This window comes from Hoplias malabaricus, unplaced genomic scaffold, assembly GCF_029633855.1.
Source record: "Hoplias malabaricus isolate fHopMal1 unplaced genomic scaffold, fHopMal1.hap1 scaffold_118, whole genome shotgun sequence".
Classification (NCBI taxonomy): domain Eukaryota; kingdom Metazoa; phylum Chordata; class Actinopteri; order Characiformes; family Erythrinidae; genus Hoplias; species Hoplias malabaricus.
The window spans coordinates 41,726-60,870 of record NW_027101110.1 but is presented as its reverse complement, the minus strand read 5'-3'; the positions used below and the strand labels follow the sequence as shown (position 1 = coordinate 60,870).

The 19,145-nt window shown below is 50.7% G+C and overlaps 7 non-coding genes across 7 annotated transcripts; 1 reads left to right on the top strand and 6 right to left on the bottom strand.

Moving 5' to 3' along the window:
- Positions 1 to 2,454: 2,454 nt before the first annotated feature.
- trnae-cuc (transfer RNA glutamic acid (anticodon CUC)) lies at positions 2,455 to 2,526 on the bottom strand. The gene has a single exon. It is a non-coding gene; the product is annotated as a tRNA-Glu (tRNA).
- A 2,620-nt stretch (positions 2,527 to 5,146) lies between these two features.
- Positions 5,147 to 5,218, bottom strand: trnae-cuc (transfer RNA glutamic acid (anticodon CUC)). The gene has a single exon. It is a non-coding gene; the product is annotated as a tRNA-Glu (tRNA).
- A 1,504-nt stretch (positions 5,219 to 6,722) lies between these two features.
- On the top strand, positions 6,723 to 6,809 carry trnas-gga (transfer RNA serine (anticodon GGA)). Its single transcript is given in 2 exon segments — positions 6,723 to 6,759; positions 6,774 to 6,809. It is a non-coding gene; the product is annotated as a tRNA-Ser (tRNA).
- Positions 6,810 to 7,838: 1,029 nt separating this feature from the next.
- On the bottom strand, positions 7,839 to 7,910 carry trnae-cuc (transfer RNA glutamic acid (anticodon CUC)). Its single transcript has one exon. It is a non-coding gene; the product is annotated as a tRNA-Glu (tRNA).
- A 3,964-nt stretch (positions 7,911 to 11,874) lies between these two features.
- On the bottom strand, positions 11,875 to 11,946 carry trnae-cuc (transfer RNA glutamic acid (anticodon CUC)). Its single transcript has one exon. It is a non-coding gene; the product is annotated as a tRNA-Glu (tRNA).
- Positions 11,947 to 13,893: 1,947 nt separating this feature from the next.
- trnae-cuc (transfer RNA glutamic acid (anticodon CUC)) lies at positions 13,894 to 13,965 on the bottom strand. Its single transcript has one exon. It is a non-coding gene; the product is annotated as a tRNA-Glu (tRNA).
- A 2,620-nt stretch (positions 13,966 to 16,585) lies between these two features.
- Positions 16,586 to 16,657, bottom strand: trnae-cuc (transfer RNA glutamic acid (anticodon CUC)). Its single transcript has one exon. It is a non-coding gene; the product is annotated as a tRNA-Glu (tRNA).
- Positions 16,658 to 19,145: the final 2,488 nt, after the last annotated feature.

The window sequence follows — 19,145 nt, the reverse complement described above, 5'->3', positions numbered from 1 at the left end:
TAGCTCAGTTGGTAGAGCGGAGGACTGTAGTTGTTAATAAGGCAATCCTTAGGTCGCAGGTTCAAATCTGGCTCGAAGAAGACTTTTCTTTTCCCTCGCGCCACTGCCGGATATCATGGCCAGGTGCCTGCCTGCAGATGCGCTGGCATGCCAGAGTGCAATCTGCTGAAGGCAGTGACGGATCATTTACACTGTTCCATTCAAATTTCTCAAACATTATCTTGCCTCCCTAAAAGACTTGCAGACTTGAAAGCATAAAGCCACGCTGGTGTGGGTGTGTGGAGGTGGTGAATGAGGCAGCAACGTGTCGTTTAGAAGTTTGGCAAAAAAGGAAGTAGCAGAAGGAGGACGCTTTACATTCCTTTAACCTACACAGCATGTGGGTGGGGGGCTTCCAGAGTCTTGTAGTGGACTTGGTGTGCAAGAAAGCAGACGCTTCCCTGACCGGGAATCGAACCCAGGCCGCGGCGGTGAGAGCGCCGAATCCTAGCCACCAGACCACCAGGGACACCGTTTTCAGCCACGTCTGAAAGGAAGGAGATAGGATTAAGTTCAGGGGCTAGGGCTAGGCTTTTGCCAGATGTACTCGTTCTACAATCATAGGAGAGCATCCGAGTCTGTCCTAAATGCACTTGTCAGTTTTCAGTCCAACTCTTTAGGCTAGCACCTTTGATAGCTCAGTTGGTAGAGCGGAGCACTGTCGTTGTTAATAAGGCGATCCTTAGGTCGCGGGTTCAAATCCGGCTCGAAGAAGACTTCTCTTTTCCCTCGCGCCACTGCCGGATATCATGGCCAGGTGCCTGCCTGCAGATGCGCTGGCATGCCAGAGTGCAATATGCTGAAGGCAGTGACGGATCATTTACACTGTTCCATTCAAATTTCTCAAACATTATCTTGCCTCCCTAAAAGACTTGCAGACTTGAAAGCATAAAGCCACGCTGGTGTGGGTGTGTGGAGGTGGTGAATGAGGCAGCAACGTGTCGTTTAGAAGTTTGGCAAAAAAGGAAGTAGCAGAAGGAGGACGCTTTACATTCCTTTAACCTACACAGCATGTGGGTGGGGGGCTTCCAGAGTCTTGTAGTGGACTTGGTGTGCAAGAAAGCAGACGCTTCCCTGACCGGGAATCGAACCCAGGCCGCGGCGGTGAGAGCGCCGAATCCTAGCCACCAGACCACCAGGGACACCGTTTTCAGCCACGTCTGAAAGGAAGGAGATAGGATTAAGTTCAGGGGCTAGGGCTAGGCTTTTGCCAGATGTACTCGTTCTACAATCATAGGAGAGCATCCGAGTCTGTCCTAAATGCACTTGTCAGTTTTCAGTCCAACTCTGTTGGCTAGCGCCTTTGATAGCTCAGTTGGTAGAGCGGAGGACTGTAGTTGTTAATAAGGTAATCCTTAGGTCGCGGGTTCAAATCCGGCTTGAAGAAGACTTCTCTTTTCCCTCGCGCCACTGCCGGATATCATGGCCAGGTGCCTGCCTGCAGATGCGCTGGCATGCCAGAGTGCAATATGCTGAAGGCAGTGACGGATCATTTACACTGTTCCATTCAAATTTCTCAAACATTATCTTGCCTCCCTAAAAGACTTGCAGACTTGAAAGCATAAAGCCACGCTGGTGTGGGTGTGTGGAGGTGGTGAATGAGGCAGCAACGTGTCGTTTAGAAGTTTGGCAAAAAAGGAAGTAGCAGAAGGAGGACGCTTTACATTCCTTTAACCTACACAGCATGTGGGTGGGGGGCTTCCAGAGTCTTGTAGTGGACTTGGTGTGCAAGAAAGCACACGCTTCCCTGACCAAAATCGAACCCAGGCCGCGGCGGAGAGGGCGCCGAATCCTAGCCACTAGACCACCAGGGACACCGTTTTCAGCCACGTCTGAAAGGAAGGAGATAGGATTAAGTTCAGGGGCTAGGGCTAGGCTTTTGCCAGATGTACTCGTTCTACAATCATAGGAGAGCATCCGAGTCTGTCCTAAATGCACTTGTCAGATTTCAGTCCAACTCTTTAGGCTAGCACCTTTGATAGCTCGGTTGGTAGAGCAGAGCACTGTCGTTGTTATTAAGGCGATCCTTAGGTCGCGGGTTCAAATCAGGCTCGAAGAAGACTTTTCTTTTCCCTCGCGCCACTGCGGGATATCATGGCCAGGTGCCTGCCTGCAGATGCGCTGGCATGCCAGAGTGCAATCTGCTGAAGGCAGTGACGGATCATTTACACTGTTCCATTCAAATTTCTCAAACATTATCTTGCCTCCCTAAAAGACTTGCAGACTTGAAAGCATAAAGCCACGCTGGTGTGGGTGTGTGGAGGTGGTGATTGAGGCAGCAACGTGTCGTTTAGAAGTTTGGCAAAAAAGGAAGTAGCAGAAGGAGGACGCTTTACATTCCTTTAACCTACACAGCATGTGGGTGGGGGACTTCCAGAGTCTTGTAGTGGACTTGGTGTGCAAGAAAGCACACGCTTCCCTGACCGGGAATCGAACCCGGGCCACGGCGGTGAGAGCGCCGAATCCTAGCCACTAGACCACCAGGGACACCGTTTTCAGCCATGTCTGAAAGGAAGGAGATAGGATTAAGTTCAGGGGCTAGGGCTAGGCTTTTGCCAGATGTACTCGTTCTACAATCATAGGAGAGCATCCAAGTCTGTCCTAAATGCACTTGTCAGTTTTCAGTCCAACTCTTTAGGCTAGTGCCTTTGATAGCTCAGTTGGTAGAGCGGAGGACTGTAGTTGTTAATAAGGCGATCCTTAGGTCGCGGGTTCAAATCCGGCTCGAAGAAGACTTTTCTTTTCCCTCGCGCCACTGCGGGATATCATGGCCAGGTGCCTGCCTGCAGATGCGCTGGCATGCCAGAGTGCAATCTGCTGAAGGCAGTGACGGATCATTTACACTGTTCCATTCAAATTTCTCAAACATTATCTTGCCTCCCTAAAAGACTTGCAGACTTGAAAGCATAAAGCCACGCTGGTGTGGGTGTGTGGAGGTGGTGAATGAGGCAGCAACGTGTCGTTTAGAAGTTTGGCAAAAAAGGAAGTAGCAGAAGGAGGACGCTTTACATTCCTTTAACCTACACAGCATGTGGGTGGGGGGCTTCCAGAGTCTTGTAGTGGACTTGGTGTGCAAGAAAGCACACGCTTCCCTGAGCGGGAATCGAACCCGGGCCGCGGCGGTGAGAGCGCCGAATCCTAGCCACTAGACCACCAGGGACACCGTTTTCAGCCACGTCTGAAAGGAAGGAGATAGGATTAAGTTCAGGGGCTAGGGCTAGGCTTTTGCCAGATGTACTCGTTCTACAATCATAGGAGAGCATCCGAGTCTGTCCTAAATGCACTTGTCAGTTTTCAGTCCAACTCTTTAGGCTAGCGCCTTTGATAGGTCAGTTGGTAGAGCGGAGGACTGTACTTGTTAATAAGGCAATCCTTAGGTCGCGGGTTCAAATCCGGCTCGAAGAAGACTTTTCTTTTCCCTCGCGCCACTGCCGGATATCATGGCCAGGTGCCTGCCTGCAGATGCGCTGGCATGCCAGAGTGCAATCTGCTGAAGGCAGTGACGGATCATTTACACTGTTCCATTCAAATTTCTCAAACATTATCTTGCCTCCCTAAAAGACTTGCAGACTTGAAAGCATAAAGCCACGCTGGTGTGGGTGTGTGGAGGTGGTGAATGAGGCAGCAACGTGTCGTTTAGAAGTTTGGCAAAAAAGGAAGTAGCAGAAGGAGGACGCTTTACATTCCTTTAACCTACACAGCATGTGGGTGGGGGACTTCCAGAGTCTTGTAGTGGACTTGGTGTGCAAGAAAGCACACGCTTCCCTGACCAGGAATCGAACCCGGGCCACGGCGGTGAGAGCGCCGAATCCTAGCCACTAGACCACCAGGGACACCGTTTTCAGCCACGTCTAAAAGGAAGGAGATAGGATTAAGTTCAGGGGCTAGGGCTAGGCTTTTGCCAGATGTACTCGTTCTACAATCATAGGAGAGCGTCCGAGTCTGTCCTAAATGCACTTGTCAGTTTTCAGTCCAACTCTTTAGGCTAGCACCTTTGATAGCTCAGTTGGTAGAGCGGAGGACTGTAGTTGTTAATAAGGCGATCCTTAGGTCGCGGGTTCAAATCCGGCTCGAAGAAGACTTTTCTTTTCCCTCGCGCCACTGCGGGATATCATGGCCAGGTGCCTGCCTGCAGATGCGCTGGCATGCCAGAGTGCAATCTGCTGAAGGCAGTGACGGATCATTTACACTGTTCCATTCAAATTTCTCAAACATTATCTTGCCTCCCTAAAAGACTTGCAGACTTGAAAGCATAAAGCCACGCTGGTGTGGGTGTGTGGAGGTGGTGAATGAGGCAGCAACGTGTCGTTTAGAAGTTTGGCAAAAAAGGAAGTAGCAGAAGGAGGACGCTTTACATTCCTTTAACCTACACAGCATGTGGGTGGGGGGCTTCCAGAGTCTTGTAGTGGACTTGGTGTGCAAGAAAGCACACGCTTCCCTGAGCAGGAATCGAACCCGGGCCGCGGCGGTGAGAGCGCCGAATCCTAGCCACTAGACCACCAGGGACACTGTTTTCAGCCACGTCTGAAAGGAAGGAGATAGGATTAAGTTCAGGGGCTAGGGCTAGGCTTTTGCCAGATGTACTCGTTCTACAATCATAGGAGAGCATCCGAGTCTGTCCTAAATGCACTTGTCAGATTTCAGTCCAACTCTTTAGGCTAGCACCTTTGATAGCTCGGTTGGTAGAGCAGAGCACTGTCGTTGTTATTAAGGCGATCCTTAGGTCGCGGGTTCAAATCAGGCTCGAAGAAGACTTTTCTTTTCCCTCGCGCCACTGCGGGATATCATGGCCAGGTGCCTGCCTGCAGATGCGCTGGCATGCCAGAGTGCAATCTGCTGAAGGCAGTGACGGATCATTTACACTGTTCCATTCAAATTTCTCAAACATTATCTTGCCTCCCTAAAAGACTTGCAGACTTGAAAGCATAAAGCCACGCTGGTGTGGGTGTGTGGAGGTGGTGAATGAGGCAGCAACGTGTCGTTTAGAAGTTTGGCAAAAAAGGAAGTAGCAGAAGGAGGACGCTTTACATTCCTTTAACCTACACAGCATGTGGGTGGGGGACTTCCAGAGTCTTGTAGTGGACTTGGTGTGCAAGAAAGCACACGCTTCCCTGACCGGGAATCGAACCCGGGCCACGGCGGTGAGAGCGCCGAATCCTAGCCACTAGACCACCAGGGACACCGTTTTCAGCCATGTCTGAAAGGAAGGAGATAGGATTAAGTTCAGGGGCTAGGGCTAGGCTTTTGCCAGATGTACTCGTTCTACAATCATAGGAGAGCATCCGAGTCTGTCCTAAATGCACTTGTCAGTTTTCAGTCCAACTCTTTAGGCTAGCGCCTTTGATAGCTCAGTTGGTAGAGCGGAGGACTGTAGTTGTTAATAAGGCAATCCTTAGGTCGCGGGTTCAAATCCGGCTCGAAGAAGACTTTTCTTTTCCCTCGCGCCACTGCAGGATATCATGGCCAGGTGCCTGCCTGCAGATGCGCTGGCATGCCAGAGTGCAATCTGCTGAAGGCAGTGACGGATCATTTACACTGTTCCATTCAAATTTCTCAAACATTATCTTGCCTCCCTAAAAGACTTGCAGACTTGAAAGCATAAAGCCACGCTGGTGTGGGTGTGTGGAGGTGGTGAATGAGGCAGCAACGTGTCGTTTAGAAGTTTGGCAAAAAAGGAAGTAGCAGAAGGAGGACGCTTTACATTCCTTTAACCTACACAGCATGTGGGTGGGGGACTTCCAGAGTCTTGTAGTGGACTTGGTGTGCAAGCAAGCACACGCTTCCCTGAGCGGGAATCGAACCCGGGCCGCGGCGGTGAGAGCGCCGAATCCTAGCCACTAGACCACCAGGGACACCGTTTTCAGCCATGTCTGAAAGGAAGGAGATAGGATTAAGTTCAGGGGCTAGGGCTAGGCTTTTGCCAGATGTACTCGTTCTACAATCATAGGAGAGCATCCGAGTCTGTCCTAAATGCACTTGTCAGTTTTCAGTCCAACTCTTTAGGCTAGCGCCTTTGATAGCTCAGTTGGTAGAGCGGAGGACTGTAGTTGTTAATAAGGCAATCCTTAGGTCGCGGGTTCAAATCCGGCTCGAAGAAGACTTTTCTTTTCCCTCGCGCCACTGCAGGATATCATGGCCAGGTGCCTGCCTGCAGATGCGCTGGCATGCCAGAGTGCAATCTGCTGAAGGCAGTGACGGATCATTTACACTGTTCCATTCAAATTTCTCAAACATTATCTTGCCTCCCTAAAAGACTTGCAGACTTGAAAGCATAAAGCCACGCTGGTGTGGGTGTGTGGAGGTGGTGAATGAGGCAGCAACGTGTCGTTTAGAAGTTTGGCAAAAAAGGAAGTAGCAGAAGGAGGACGCTTTACATTCCTTTAACCTACACAGCATGTGGGTGGGGGACTTCCAGAGTCTTGTAGTGGACTTGGTGTGCAAGCAAGCACACGCTTCCCTGAGCGGGAATCGAACCCGGGCCGCGGCGGTGAGAGCGCCTAATCCTAGCCACTAGACCACCAGGGACACCATTTTCAGCCATGTCTGAAAGGAAGGAGATAGGATTAAGTTCAGGGGCTAGGGCTAGGCTTTTGCCAGATGTACTCGTTCTACAATCATAGGAGAGCATCCGAGTCTGTCCTAAATGCACTTGTCAATTTTCAGTCCAACTCTTTAGGCTAGCACCTTTGATAGCTCAGTTGGTAGAGCAGAGGACTGGAGTTGTTAATAAGGCGATCCTTAGGTCGCGGGTTCAAATCCGGCTCGAAGAAGACTTTTCTTTTCCCTCGCGCCACTGCGGGATATCATGGCCAGGTGCCTGCCTGCAGATGCGCTGGCATGCCAGAGTGCAATCTGCTGAAGGCAGTGACGGATCATTTACACTGTTCCATTCAAATTTCTCAAACATTATCTTGCCTCCCTAAAAGACTTGCAGACTTGAAAGCATAAAGCCACGCTGGTGTGGGTGTGTGGAGGTGGTGAATGAGGCAGCAACGTGTCGTTTAGAAGTTTGGCAAAAAAGGAAGTAGCAGAAGGAGGACGCTTTACATTCCTTTAACCTACACAGCATGTGGGTGGGGGGCTTCCAGAGTCTTGTAGTGGACTTGGTGTGCAAGAAAGCAGACGCTTCCCTGACCGGGAATCGAACCCGGGCCGCGGCGGTGAGAGCTCCGAATCCTAGCCACTAGACCACCAGGGACACGGTTTTCAGCCACGTCTGAAAGGAAGGAGATAGGATTAAGTTCAGGGGCTAGGGCTAGGCTTTTGCCAGATGTACTCGTTCTACAATCATAGGAGAGCATCCGAGTCTGTCCTAAATGCACTTGTCAGTTTTCAGTCCAACTCTTTAGGCTAGCGCCTTTGATAGCTCAGTTGGTAGAGCGGAGGACTGTAGTTGTTAATAAGGCAATCCTTAGGTCGCGGGTTCAAATCCGGCTCGAAGAAGACTTTTCTTTTCCCTCGCGCCACTGCCGGATATCATGGCCAGGTGCCTGCCTGCAGATGCGCTGGCATGCCAGAGTGCAATCTGCTGAAGGCAGTGACGGATCATTTACACTGTTCCATTCAAATTTCTCAAACATTATCTTGCCTCCCTAAAAGACTTGCAGACTTGAAAGCATAAAGCCACGCTGGTGTGGGTGTGTGGAGGTGGTGAATGAGGCAGCAACGTGTCGTTTAGAAGTTTGGCAAAAAAGGAAGTAGCAGAAGGAGGACGCTTTACATTCCTTTAACCTACACAGCATGTGGGTGGGGGGCTTCCAGAGTCTTGTAGTGGACTTGGTGTGCAAGAAAGCAGACACTTCCCTGACCGGGAATCGAACCCGGGCCGCGGCGGTGAGAGCGCCGAATCCTAGCCACTAGACCACCAGGGACACCGTTTTCAGCCATGTCTGAAAGGAAGGAGATAGGATTAAGTTCAGGGGCTAGGGCTAGGCTTTTGCCAGATGTACTCGTTCTACAATCATAGGAGAGCATCCGAGTCTGTCCTAAATGCACTTGTCAGTTTTCAGTCCAACTCTTTAGGCTAGCACCTTTGATAGCTCAGTTGGTAGAGCAGAGGACTGTAGTTGTTAATAAGGCGATCCTTAGGTCGCGGGTTCAAATCCGGCTCGAAGAAGACTTTTCTTTTCCCTCGCGCCACTGCGGGATATCATGGCCAGGTGCCTGCCTGCAGATGCGCTGGCATGCCAGAGTGCAATCTGCTGAAGGCAGTGACGGATCATTTACACTGTTCCATTCAAATTTCTCAAACATTATCTTGCCTCCCTAAAAGACTTGCAGACTTGAAAGCATAAAGCCACGCTGGTGTGGGTGTGTGGAGGTGGTGAATGAGGCAGCAACGTGTCGTTTAGAAGTTTGGCAAAAAAGGAAGTAGCAGAAGGAGGACGCTTTACATTCCTTTAACCTACACAGCATGTGGGTGGGGGGCTTCCAGAGTCTTGTAGTGGACTTGGTGTGCAAGAAAGCAGACGCTTCCCTGACCGGGAATCGAACCCGGGCCGCGGCGGTGAGAGCTCCGAATCCTAGCCACTAGACCACCAGGGACACCGTTTTCAGCCACGTCTGAAAGGAAGGAGATAGGATTAAGTTCAGGGGCTAGGGCTAGGCTTTTGCCAGATGTACTCGTTCTACAATCATAGGAGAGCATCCGAGTCTGTCCTAAATGCACTTGTCAGTTTTCAGTCCAACTCTTTAGGCTAGCGCCTTTGATAGCTCAGTTGGTAGAGCGGAGGACTGTAGTTGTTAATAAGGCAATCCTTAGGTCGCAGGTTCAAATCTGGCTCGAAGAAGACTTTTCTTTTCCCTCGCGCCACTGCCGGATATCATGGCCAGGTGCCTGCCTGCAGATGCGCTGGCATGCCAGAGTGCAATCTGCTGAAGGCAGTGACGGATCATTTACACTGTTCCATTCAAATTTCTCAAACATTATCTTGCCTCCCTAAAAGACTTGCAGACTTGAAAGCATAAAGCCACGCTGGTGTGGGTGTGTGGAGGTGGTGAATGAGGCAGCAACGTGTCGTTTAGAAGTTTGGCAAAAAAGGAAGTAGCAGAAGGAGGACGCTTTACATTCCTTTAACCTACACAGCATGTGGGTGGGGGGCTTCCAGAGTCTTGTAGTGGACTTGGTGTGCAAGAAAGCAGACGCTTCCCTGACCGGGAATCGAACCCAGGCCGCGGCGGTGAGAGCGCCGAATCCTAGCCACCAGACCACCAGGGACACCGTTTTCAGCCACGTCTGAAAGGAAGGAGATAGGATTAAGTTCAGGGGCTAGGGCTAGGCTTTTGCCAGATGTACTCGTTCTACAATCATAGGAGAGCATCCGAGTCTGTCCTAAATGCACTTGTCAGTTTTCAGTCCAACTCTTTAGGCTAGCACCTTTGATAGCTCAGTTGGTAGAGCAGAGCACTGTCGTTGTTAATAAGGCGATCCTTAGGTCGCGGGTTCAAATCCGGCTCGAAGAAGACTTCTCTTTTCCCTCGCGCCACTGCCGGATATCATGGCCAGGTGCCTGCCTGCAGATGCGCTGGCATGCCAGAGTGCAATATGCTGAAGGCAGTGACGGATCATTTACACTGTTCCATTCAAATTTCTCAAACATTATCTTGCCTCCCTAAAAGACTTGCAGACTTGAAAGCATAAAGCCACGCTGGTGTGGGTGTGTGGAGGTGGTGAATGAGGCAGCAACGTGTCGTTTAGAAGTTTGGCAAAAAAGGAAGTAGCAGAAGGAGGACGCTTTACATTCCTTTAACCTACACAGCATGTGGGTGGGGGGCTTCCAGAGTCTTGTAGTGGACTTGGTGTGCAAGAAAGCAGACGCTTCCCTGACCGGGAATCGAACCCAGGCCGCGGCGGTGAGAGCGCCGAATCCTAGCCACCAGACCACCAGGGACACCGTTTTCAGCCACGTCTGAAAGGAAGGAGATAGGATTAAGTTCAGGGGCTAGGGCTAGGCTTTTGCCAGATGTACTCGTTCTACAATCATAGGAGAGCATCCGAGTCTGTCCTAAATGCACTTGTCAGTTTTCAGTCCAACTCTGTTGGCTAGCGCCTTTGATAGCTCAGTTGGTAGAGCGGAGGACTGTAGTTGTTAATAAGGTAATCCTTAGGTCGCGGGTTCAAATCCGGCTTGAAGAAGACTTCTCTTTTCCCTCGCGCCACTGCCGGATATCATGGCCAGGTGCCTGCCTGCAGATGCGCTGGCATGCCAGAGTGCAATATGCTGAAGGCAGTGACGGATCATTTACACTGTTCCATTCAAATTTCTCAAACATTATCTTGCCTCCCTAAAAGACTTGCAGACTTGAAAGCATAAAGCCACGCTGGTGTGGGTGTGTGGAGGTGGTGAATGAGGCAGCAACGTGTCGTTTAGAAGTTTGGCAAAAAAGGAAGTAGCAGAAGGAGGACGCTTTACATTCCTTTAACCTACACAGCATGTGGGTGGGGGGCTTCCAGAGTCTTGTAGTGGACTTGGTGTGCAAGAAAGCACACGCTTCCCTGACCAAAATCGAACCCAGGCCGCGGCGGAGAGGGCGCCGAATCCTAGCCACTAGACCACCAGGGACACCGTTTTCAGCCACGTCTGAAAGGAAGGAGATAGGATTAAGTTCAGGGGCTAGGGCTAGGCTTTTGCCAGATGTACTCGTTCTACAATCATAGGAGAGCATCCGAGTCTGTCCTAAATGCACTTGTCAGATTTCAGTCCAACTCTTTAGGCTAGCACCTTTGATAGCTCGGTTGGTAGAGCAGAGCACTGTCGTTGTTATTAAGGCGATCCTTAGGTCGCGGGTTCAAATCAGGCTCGAAGAAGACTTTTCTTTTCCCTCGCGCCACTGCGGGATATCATGGCCAGGTGCCTGCCTGCAGATGCGCTGGCATGCCAGAGTGCAATATGCTGAAGGCAGTGACGGATCATTTACACTGTTCCATTCAAATTTCTCAAACATTATCTTGCCTCCCTAAAAGACTTGCAGACTTGAAAGCATAAAGCCACGCTGGTGTGGGTGTGTGGAGGTGGTGAATGAGGCAGCAACGTGTCGTTTAGAAGTTTGGCAAAAAAGGAAGTAGCAGAAGGAGGACGCTTTACATTCCTTTAACCTACACAGCATGTGGGTGGGGGGCTTCCAGAGTCTTGTAGTGGACTTGGTGTGCAAGAAAGCACACGCTTCCCTGACCAAAATCGAACCCAGGCCACGGCGGAGAGGGCGCCGAATCCTAGCCACTAGACCACCAGGGACACCGTTTTCAGCCACGTCTGAAAGGAAGGAGATAGGATTAAGTTCAGGGGCTAGGGCTAGGCTTTTGCCAGATGTACTCGTTCTACAATCATAGGAGAGCATCCGAGTCTGTCCTAAATGCACTTGTCAGATTTCAGTCCAACTCTTTAGGCTAGCACCTTTGATAGCTCGGTTGGTAGAGCAGAGCACTGTCGTTGTTATTAAGGCGATCCTTAGGTCGCGGGTTCAAATCAGGCTCGAAGAAGACTTTTCTTTTCCCTCGCGCCACTGCGGGATATCATGGCCAGGTGCCTGCCTGCAGATGCGCTGGCATGCCAGAGTGCAATCTGCTGAAGGCAGTGACGGATCATTTACACTGTTCCATTCAAATTTCTCAAACATTATCTTGCCTCCCTAAAAGACTTGCAGACTTGAAAGCATAAAGCCACGCTGGTGTGGGTGTGTGGAGGTGGTGATTGAGGCAGCAACGTGTCGTTTAGAAGTTTGGCAAAAAAGGAAGTAGCAGAAGGAGGACGCTTTACATTCCTTTAACCTACACAGCATGTGGGTGGGGGACTTCCAGAGTCTTGTAGTGGACTTGGTGTGCAAGAAAGCACACGCTTCCCTGACCGGGAATCGAACCCGGGCCACGGCGGTGAGAGCGCCGAATCCTAGCCACTAGACCACCAGGGACACCGTTTTCACCCATGTCTGAAAGGAAGGAGATAGGATTAAGTTCAGGGGCTAGGGCTAGGCTTTTGCCAGATGTACTCGTTCTACAATCATAGGAGAGCATCCGAGTCTGTCCTAAATGCACTTGTCAGTTTTCAGTCCAACTCTTTAGGCTAGTGCCTTTGATAGCTCAGTTGGTAGAGCGGAGGACTGTAGTTGTTAATAAGGCGATCCTTAGGTCGCGGGTTCAAATCCGGCTCGAAGAAGACTTTTCTTTTCCCTCGCGCCACTGCGGGATATCATGGCCAGGTGCCTGCCTGCAGATGCGCTGGCATGCCAGAGTGCAATCTGCTGAAGGCAGTGACGGATCATTTACACTGTTCCATTCAAATTTCTCAAACATTATCTTGCCTCCCTAAAAGACTTGCAGACTTGAAAGCATAAAGCCACGCTGGTGTGGGTGTGTGGAGGTGGTGAATGAGGCAGCAACGTGTCGTTTAGAAGTTTGGCAAAAAAGGAAGTAGCAGAAGGAGGACGCTTTACATTCCTTTAACCTACACAGCATGTGGGTGGGGGGCTTCCAGAGTCTTGTAGTGGACTTGGTGTGCAAGAAAGCACACGCTTCCCTGAGCGGGAATCGAACCCGGGCCGCGGCGGTGAGAGCGCCGAATCCTAGCCACTAGACCACCAGGGACACCGTTTTCAGCCACGTCTGAAAGGAAGGAGATAGGATTAAGTTCAGGGGCTAGGGCTAGGCTTTTGCCAGATGTACTCGTTCTACAATCATAGGAGAGCATCCGAGTCTGTCCTAAATGCACTTGTCAGTTTTCAGTCCAACTCTTTAGGCTAGCGCCTTTGATAGGTCAGTTGGTAGAGCGGAGGACTGTACTTGTTAATAAGGCAATCCTTAGGTCGCGGGTTCAAATCCGGCTCGAAGAAGACTTTTCTTTTCCCTCGCGCCACTGCCGGATATCATGGCCAGGTGCCTGCCTGCAGATGCGCTGGCATGCCAGAGTGCAATCTGCTGAAGGCAGTGACGGATCATTTACACTGTTCCATTCAAATTTCTCAAACATTATCTTGCCTCCCTAAAAGACTTGCAGACTTGAAAGCATAAAGCCACGCTGGTGTGGGTGTGTGGAGGTGGTGAATGAGGCAGCAACGTGTCGTTTAGAAGTTTGGCAAAAAAGGAAGTAGCAGAAGGAGGACGCTTTACATTCCTTTAACCTACACAGCATGTGGGTGGGGGACTTCCAGAGTCTTGTAGTGGACTTGGTGTGCAAGAAAGCACACGCTTCCCTGACCAGGAATCGAACCCGGGCCACGGCGGTGAGAGCGCCGAATCCTAGCCACTAGACCACCAGGGACACCGTTTTCAGCCACGTCTAAAAGGAAGGAGATAGGATTAAGTTCAGGGGCTAGGGCTAGGCTTTTGCCAGATGTACTCGTTCTACAATCATAGGAGAGCGTCCGAGTCTGTCCTAAATGCACTTGTCAGTTTTCAGTCCAACTCTTTAGGCTAGCACCTTTGATAGCTCAGTTGGTAGAGCGGAGGACTGTAGTTGTTAATAAGGCGATCCTTAGGTCGCGGGTTCAAATCCGGCTCGAAGAAGACTTTTCTTTTCCCTCGCGCCACTGCGGGATATCATGGCCAGGTGCCTGCCTGCAGATGCGCTGGCATGCCAGAGTGCAATCTGCTGAAGGCAGTGACGGATCATTTACACTGTTCCATTCAAATTTCTCAAACATTATCTTGCCTCCCTAAAAGACTTGCAGACTTGAAAGCATAAAGCCACGCTGGTGTGGGTGTGTGGAGGTGGTGAATGAGGCAGCAACGTGTCGTTTAGAAGTTTGGCAAAAAAGGAAGTAGCAGAAGGAGGACGCTTTACATTCCTTTAACCTACACAGCATGTGGGTGGGGGACTTCCAGAGTCTTGTAGTGGACTTGGTGTGCAAGAAAGCACACGCTTCCCTGACCGGGAATCGAACCCGGGCCACGGCGGTGAGAGCGCCGAATCCTAGCCACTAGACCACCAGGGACACCGTTTTCAGCCACGTCTGAAAGGAAGGAGATAGGATTAAGTTCAGGGGCTAGGGCTAGGCTTTTGCCAGATGTACTCGTTCTACAATCATAGGAGAGCATCCGAGTCTGTCCTAAATGCACTTGTCAGTTTTCAGTCCAACTCTTTAGGCTAGCACCTTTGATAGCTCAGTTGGTAGAGCGGAGGACTGTAGTTGTTAAAAAGGCGATCCTTAGGTCGCGGGTTCAAATCCGGCTCGAAGAAGACTTTTCTTTTCCCTCGCGCCACTGCGGGATATCATGGCCAGGTGCCTGCCTGCAGATGCGCTGGCATGCCAGAGTGCAATCTGCTGAAGGCAGTGACGGATCATTTACACTGTTCCATTCAAATTTCTCAAACATTATCTTGCCTCCCTAAAAGACTTGCAGACTTGAAAGCATAAAGCCACGCTGGTGTGGGTGTGTGGAGGTGGTGAATGAGGCAGCAACGTGTCGTTTAGAAGTTTGGCAAAAAAGGAAGTAGCAGAAGGAGGACGCTTTACATTCCTTTAACCTACACAGCATGTGGGTGGGGGGCTTCCAGAGTCTTGTAGTGGACTTGGTGTGCAAGAAAGCACACGCTTCCCTGAGCGGGAATCGAACCCGGGCCGCGGCGGTGAGAGCGCCGAACCCTAGCCACTAGACCACCAGGGACACCATTTTCAGCCACGTCTGAAAGGAAGGAGATAGGATTAAGTTCAGGGGCTAGGGCTAGGCTTTTGCCAGATGTACTCGTTCTACAATCATAGGAGAGCATCCGAGTCTGTCCTAAATGCACTTGTCAGTTTTCAGTCCAACTCTTTAGGCTAGTGCCTTTGATAGCTCAGTTGGTAGAGCGGAGGACTGTAGTTGTTAATAAGGCAATCCTTAGGTCGCGGGTTCAAATCCGGCTCGAAGAAGACTTTTCTTTTCCCTCGCGCCACTGCCGGATATCATGGCCAGGTGCCTGCCTGCAGATGCGCTGGCATGCCAGAGTGCAATCTGCTGAAGGCAGTGACGGATCATTTACACTGTTCCATTCAAATTTCTCAAACATTATCTTGCCTCCCTAAAAGACTTGCAGACTTGAAAGCATAAAGCCACGCTGGTGTGGGTGTGTGGAGGTGGTGAATGAGGCAGCAACGTGTCGTTTAGAAGTTTGGCAAAAAAGGAAGTAGCAGAAGGAGGACGCTTTACATTCCTTTAACCTACACAGCATGTGGGTGGGGGGCTTCCAGAGTCTTGTAGTGGACTTGGTGTGCAAGAAAGCACACGCTTCCCTGAGCGGGAATCGAACCCGGGCCGCGGCGGTGAGAGCGCCGAATCCTAGCCACTAGACCACCAGGGACACCATTTTCAGCCACGTCTGAAAGGAAGGAGATAGGATTAAGTTCAGGGGCTAGGGCTAGGCTTTTGCCAGATGTACTCGTTCTACAATCATAGGAGAGCATCCGAGTCTGTCCTAAATGCACTTGTCAGTTTTCAGTCCAACTCTTTAGGCTAGCGCCTTTGATAGCTCAGTTGGTAGAGCGGAGGACTGTAGTTGTTAATAAGGCAATCCTTAGGTCGCGGGTTCAAATCCGGCTCGAAGAAGACTTTTCTTTTCCCTCGCGCCACTGCCGGATATCATGGCCAGGTGCCTGCCTGCAGATGCGCTGGCATGCCAGAGTGCAATCTGCTGAAGGCAGTGACGGATCATTTACACTGTTCCATTCAAATTTCTCAAACATTATCTTGCCTCCCTAAAAGACTTGCAGACTTGAAAGCATAAAGCCACGCTGGTGTGGGTGTGTGGAGGTGGTGAATGAGGCAGCAACGTGTCGTTTAGAAGTTTGGCAAAAAAGGAAGTAGCAGAAGGAGGACGCTTTACATTCCTTTAACCTACACAGCATGTGGGTGGGGGACTTCCAGAGTCTTGTAGTGGACTTGGTGTGCAAGAAAGCACACGCTTCCCTGAGCGGGAATCGAACCCGGGCCACGGCGGTGAGAGCGCCGAATCCTAGCCACTAGACCACCAGGGACACCGTTTTCAGCCACGTCTGAAAGGAAGGAGATAGGATTAAGTTCAGGGGCTAGGGCTAGGCTTTTGCCAGATGTACTCGTTCTACAATCATAGGAGAGCATCCGAGTCTGTCCTAAATGCACTTGTCAGTTTTCAGTCCAACTCTTTAGGCTAGCACCTTTGATAGCTCGGTTGGTAGAGCAGAGCACTGTCGTTGTTATTAAGGCGATCCTTAGGTCGCGGGTTCAAATCCGGCTCGAAGAAGACTTTTCTTTTCCCTCGCGCCACTGCGGGATATCATGGCCAGGTGCCTGCCTGCAGATGCGCTGGCATGCCAGAGTGCAATCTGCTGAAGGCAGTGACGGATCATTTACACTGTTCCATTCAAATTTCTCAAACATTATCTTGCCTCCCTAAAAGACTTGCAGACTTGAAAGCATAAAGCCACGCTGGTGTGGGTGTGTGGAGGTGGTGAATGAGGCAGCAACGTGTCGTTTAGAAGTTTGGCAAAAAAGGAAGTAGCAGAAGGAGGACGCTTTACATTCCTTTAACCTACACAGCATGTGGGTGGGGGACTTCCAGAGTCTTGTAGTGGACTTGGTGTGCAAGAAAGCACACGCTTCCCTGACCGGGAATCGAACCCGGGCCACGGCGGTGAGAGCGCCGAATCCTAGCCACTAGACCACCAGGGACACCGTTTTCAGCCACGTCTGAAAGGAAGGAGATAGGATTAAGTTCAGGGGCTAGGGCTAGGCTTTTGCCAGATGTACTCGTTCTACAATCATAGGAGAGCATCCGAGTCTGTCCTAAATGCACTTGTCAGTTTTCAGTCCAACTCTTTAGGCTAGCACCTTTGATAGCTCAGTTGGTAGAGCGGAGGACTGTAGTTGTTAAAAAGGCGATCCTTAGGTCGCGGGTTCAAATCCGGCTCGAAGAAGACTTTTCTTTTCCCTCGCGCCACTGCGGGATATCATGGCCAGGTGCCTGCCTGCAGATGCGCTGGCATGCCAGAGTGCAATCTGCTGAAGGCAGTGACGGATCATTTACACTGTTCCATTCAAATTTCTCAAACATTATCTTGCCTCCCTAAAAGACTTGCAGACTTGAAAGCATAAAGCCACGCTGGTGTGGGTGTGTGGAGGTGGTGAATGAGGCAGCAACGTGTCGTTTAGAAGTTTGGCAAAAAAGGAAGTAGCAGAAGGAGGACGCTTTACATTCCTTTAACCTACACAGCATGTGGGTGGGGGGCTTCCAGAGTCTTGTAGTGGACTTGGTGTGCAAGAAAGCACACGCTTCCCTGAGCGGGAATCGAACCCGGGCCGCGGCGGTGAGAGCGCCGAACCCTAGCCACTAGACCACCAGGGACACCATTTTCAGCCACGTCTGAAAGGAAGGAGATAGGATTAAGTTCAGGGGCTAGGGCTAGGCTTTTGCCAGATGTACTCGTTCTACAATCATAGGAGAGCATCCGAGTCTGTCCTAAATGCACTTGTCAGTTTTCAGTCCAACTCTTTAGGCTAGCGCCTTTGATAGCTCAGTTGGTAGAGCGGAGGACTGTAGTTGTTAATAAGGCAATCCTTAGGTCGCGGGTTCAAATCCGGCTCGAAGAAGACTTTTCTTTTCCCTCGCGCCACTGCCGGATATCATGGCCAGGTGCCTGCCTGCAGATGCGCTGGCATGCCAGAGTGCAATCTGCTGAAGGCAGTGACGGATCATTTACACTGTTCCATTCAAATTTCTCAAACATTATCTTGCCTCCCTAAAAGACTTGCAGACTTGAAAGCATAAAGCCACGCTGGTGTGGGTGTGTGGAGGTGGTGAATGAGGCAGCAACGTGTCGTTTAGAAGTTTGGCAAAAAAGGAAGTAGCAGAAGGAGGACGCTTTACATTCCTTTAACCTACACAGCATGTGGGTGGGGGGCTTCCAGAGTCTTGTAGTGGACTTGGTGTGCAAGAAAGCACACGCTTCCCTGAGCGGGAATCGAACCCGGGCCGCGGCGGTGAGAGCGCCGAATCCTAGCCACTAGACCACCAGGGACACCATTTTCAGCCACGTCTGAAAGGAAGGAGATAGGATTAAGTTCAGGGGCTAGGGCTAGGCTTTTGCCAGATGTACTCGTTCTACAATCATAGGAGAGCATCCGAGTCTGTCTTAAATGCACTTGTCAGTTTTCAGTCCAACTCTTTAGGCTAGCGCCTTTGATAGCTCAGTTGGTAGAGCGGAGGACTGTAGTTGTTAATAAGGCAATCCTTAGGTCGCGGGTTCAAATCCGGCTCGAAGAAGACTTTTCTTTTCCCTCGCGCCACTGCCGGATATCATGGCCAGGTGCCTGCCTGCAGATGCGCTGGCATGCCAGAGTGCAATCTGCTGAAGGCAGTGACGGATCATTTACACTGTTCCATTCAAATTTCTCAAACATTATCTTGCCTCCCTAAAAGACTTGCAGACTTGAAAGCATAAAGCCACGCTGGTGTGGGTGTGTGGAGGTGGTGAATGAGGCAGCAACGTGTCGTTTAGAAGTTTGGCAAAAAAGGAAGTAGCAGAAGGAGGACGCTTTACATTCCTTTAACCTACACAGCATGTGGGTGGGGGACTTCCAGAGTCTTGTAGTGGACTTGGTGTGCAAGAAAGCACACGCTTCCCTGAGCGGGAATCGAACCCGGGCCACGGCGGTGAGAGCGCCGAATCCTAGCCACTAGACCACCAGGGACACCGTTTTCAGCCACGTCTGAAAGGAAGGAGATAGGATTAAGTTCAGGGGCTAGGGCTAGGCTTTTGCCAGATGTACTCGTTCTACAATCATAGGAGAGCATCCGAGTCTGTCCTAAATGCACTTGTCAGTTTTCAGTCCAACTCTTTAGGCTAGCACCTTTGATAGCTCGGTTGGTAGAGCAGAGCACTGTCGTTGTTATTAAGGCGATCCTTAGGTCGCGGGTTCAAATCCGGCTCGAAGAAGACTTTTCTTTTCCCTCGCGCCACTGCGGGATATCATGGCCAGGTGCCTGCCTGCAGATGCGCTGGCATGCCAGAGTGCAATCTGCTGAAGGCAGTGACGGATCATTTACACTGTTCCATTCAAATTTCTCAAACATTATCTTGCCTCCCTAAAAGACTTGCAGACTTGAAAGCATAAAGCCACGCTGGTGTGGGTGTGTGGAGGTGGTGAATGAGGCAGCAAC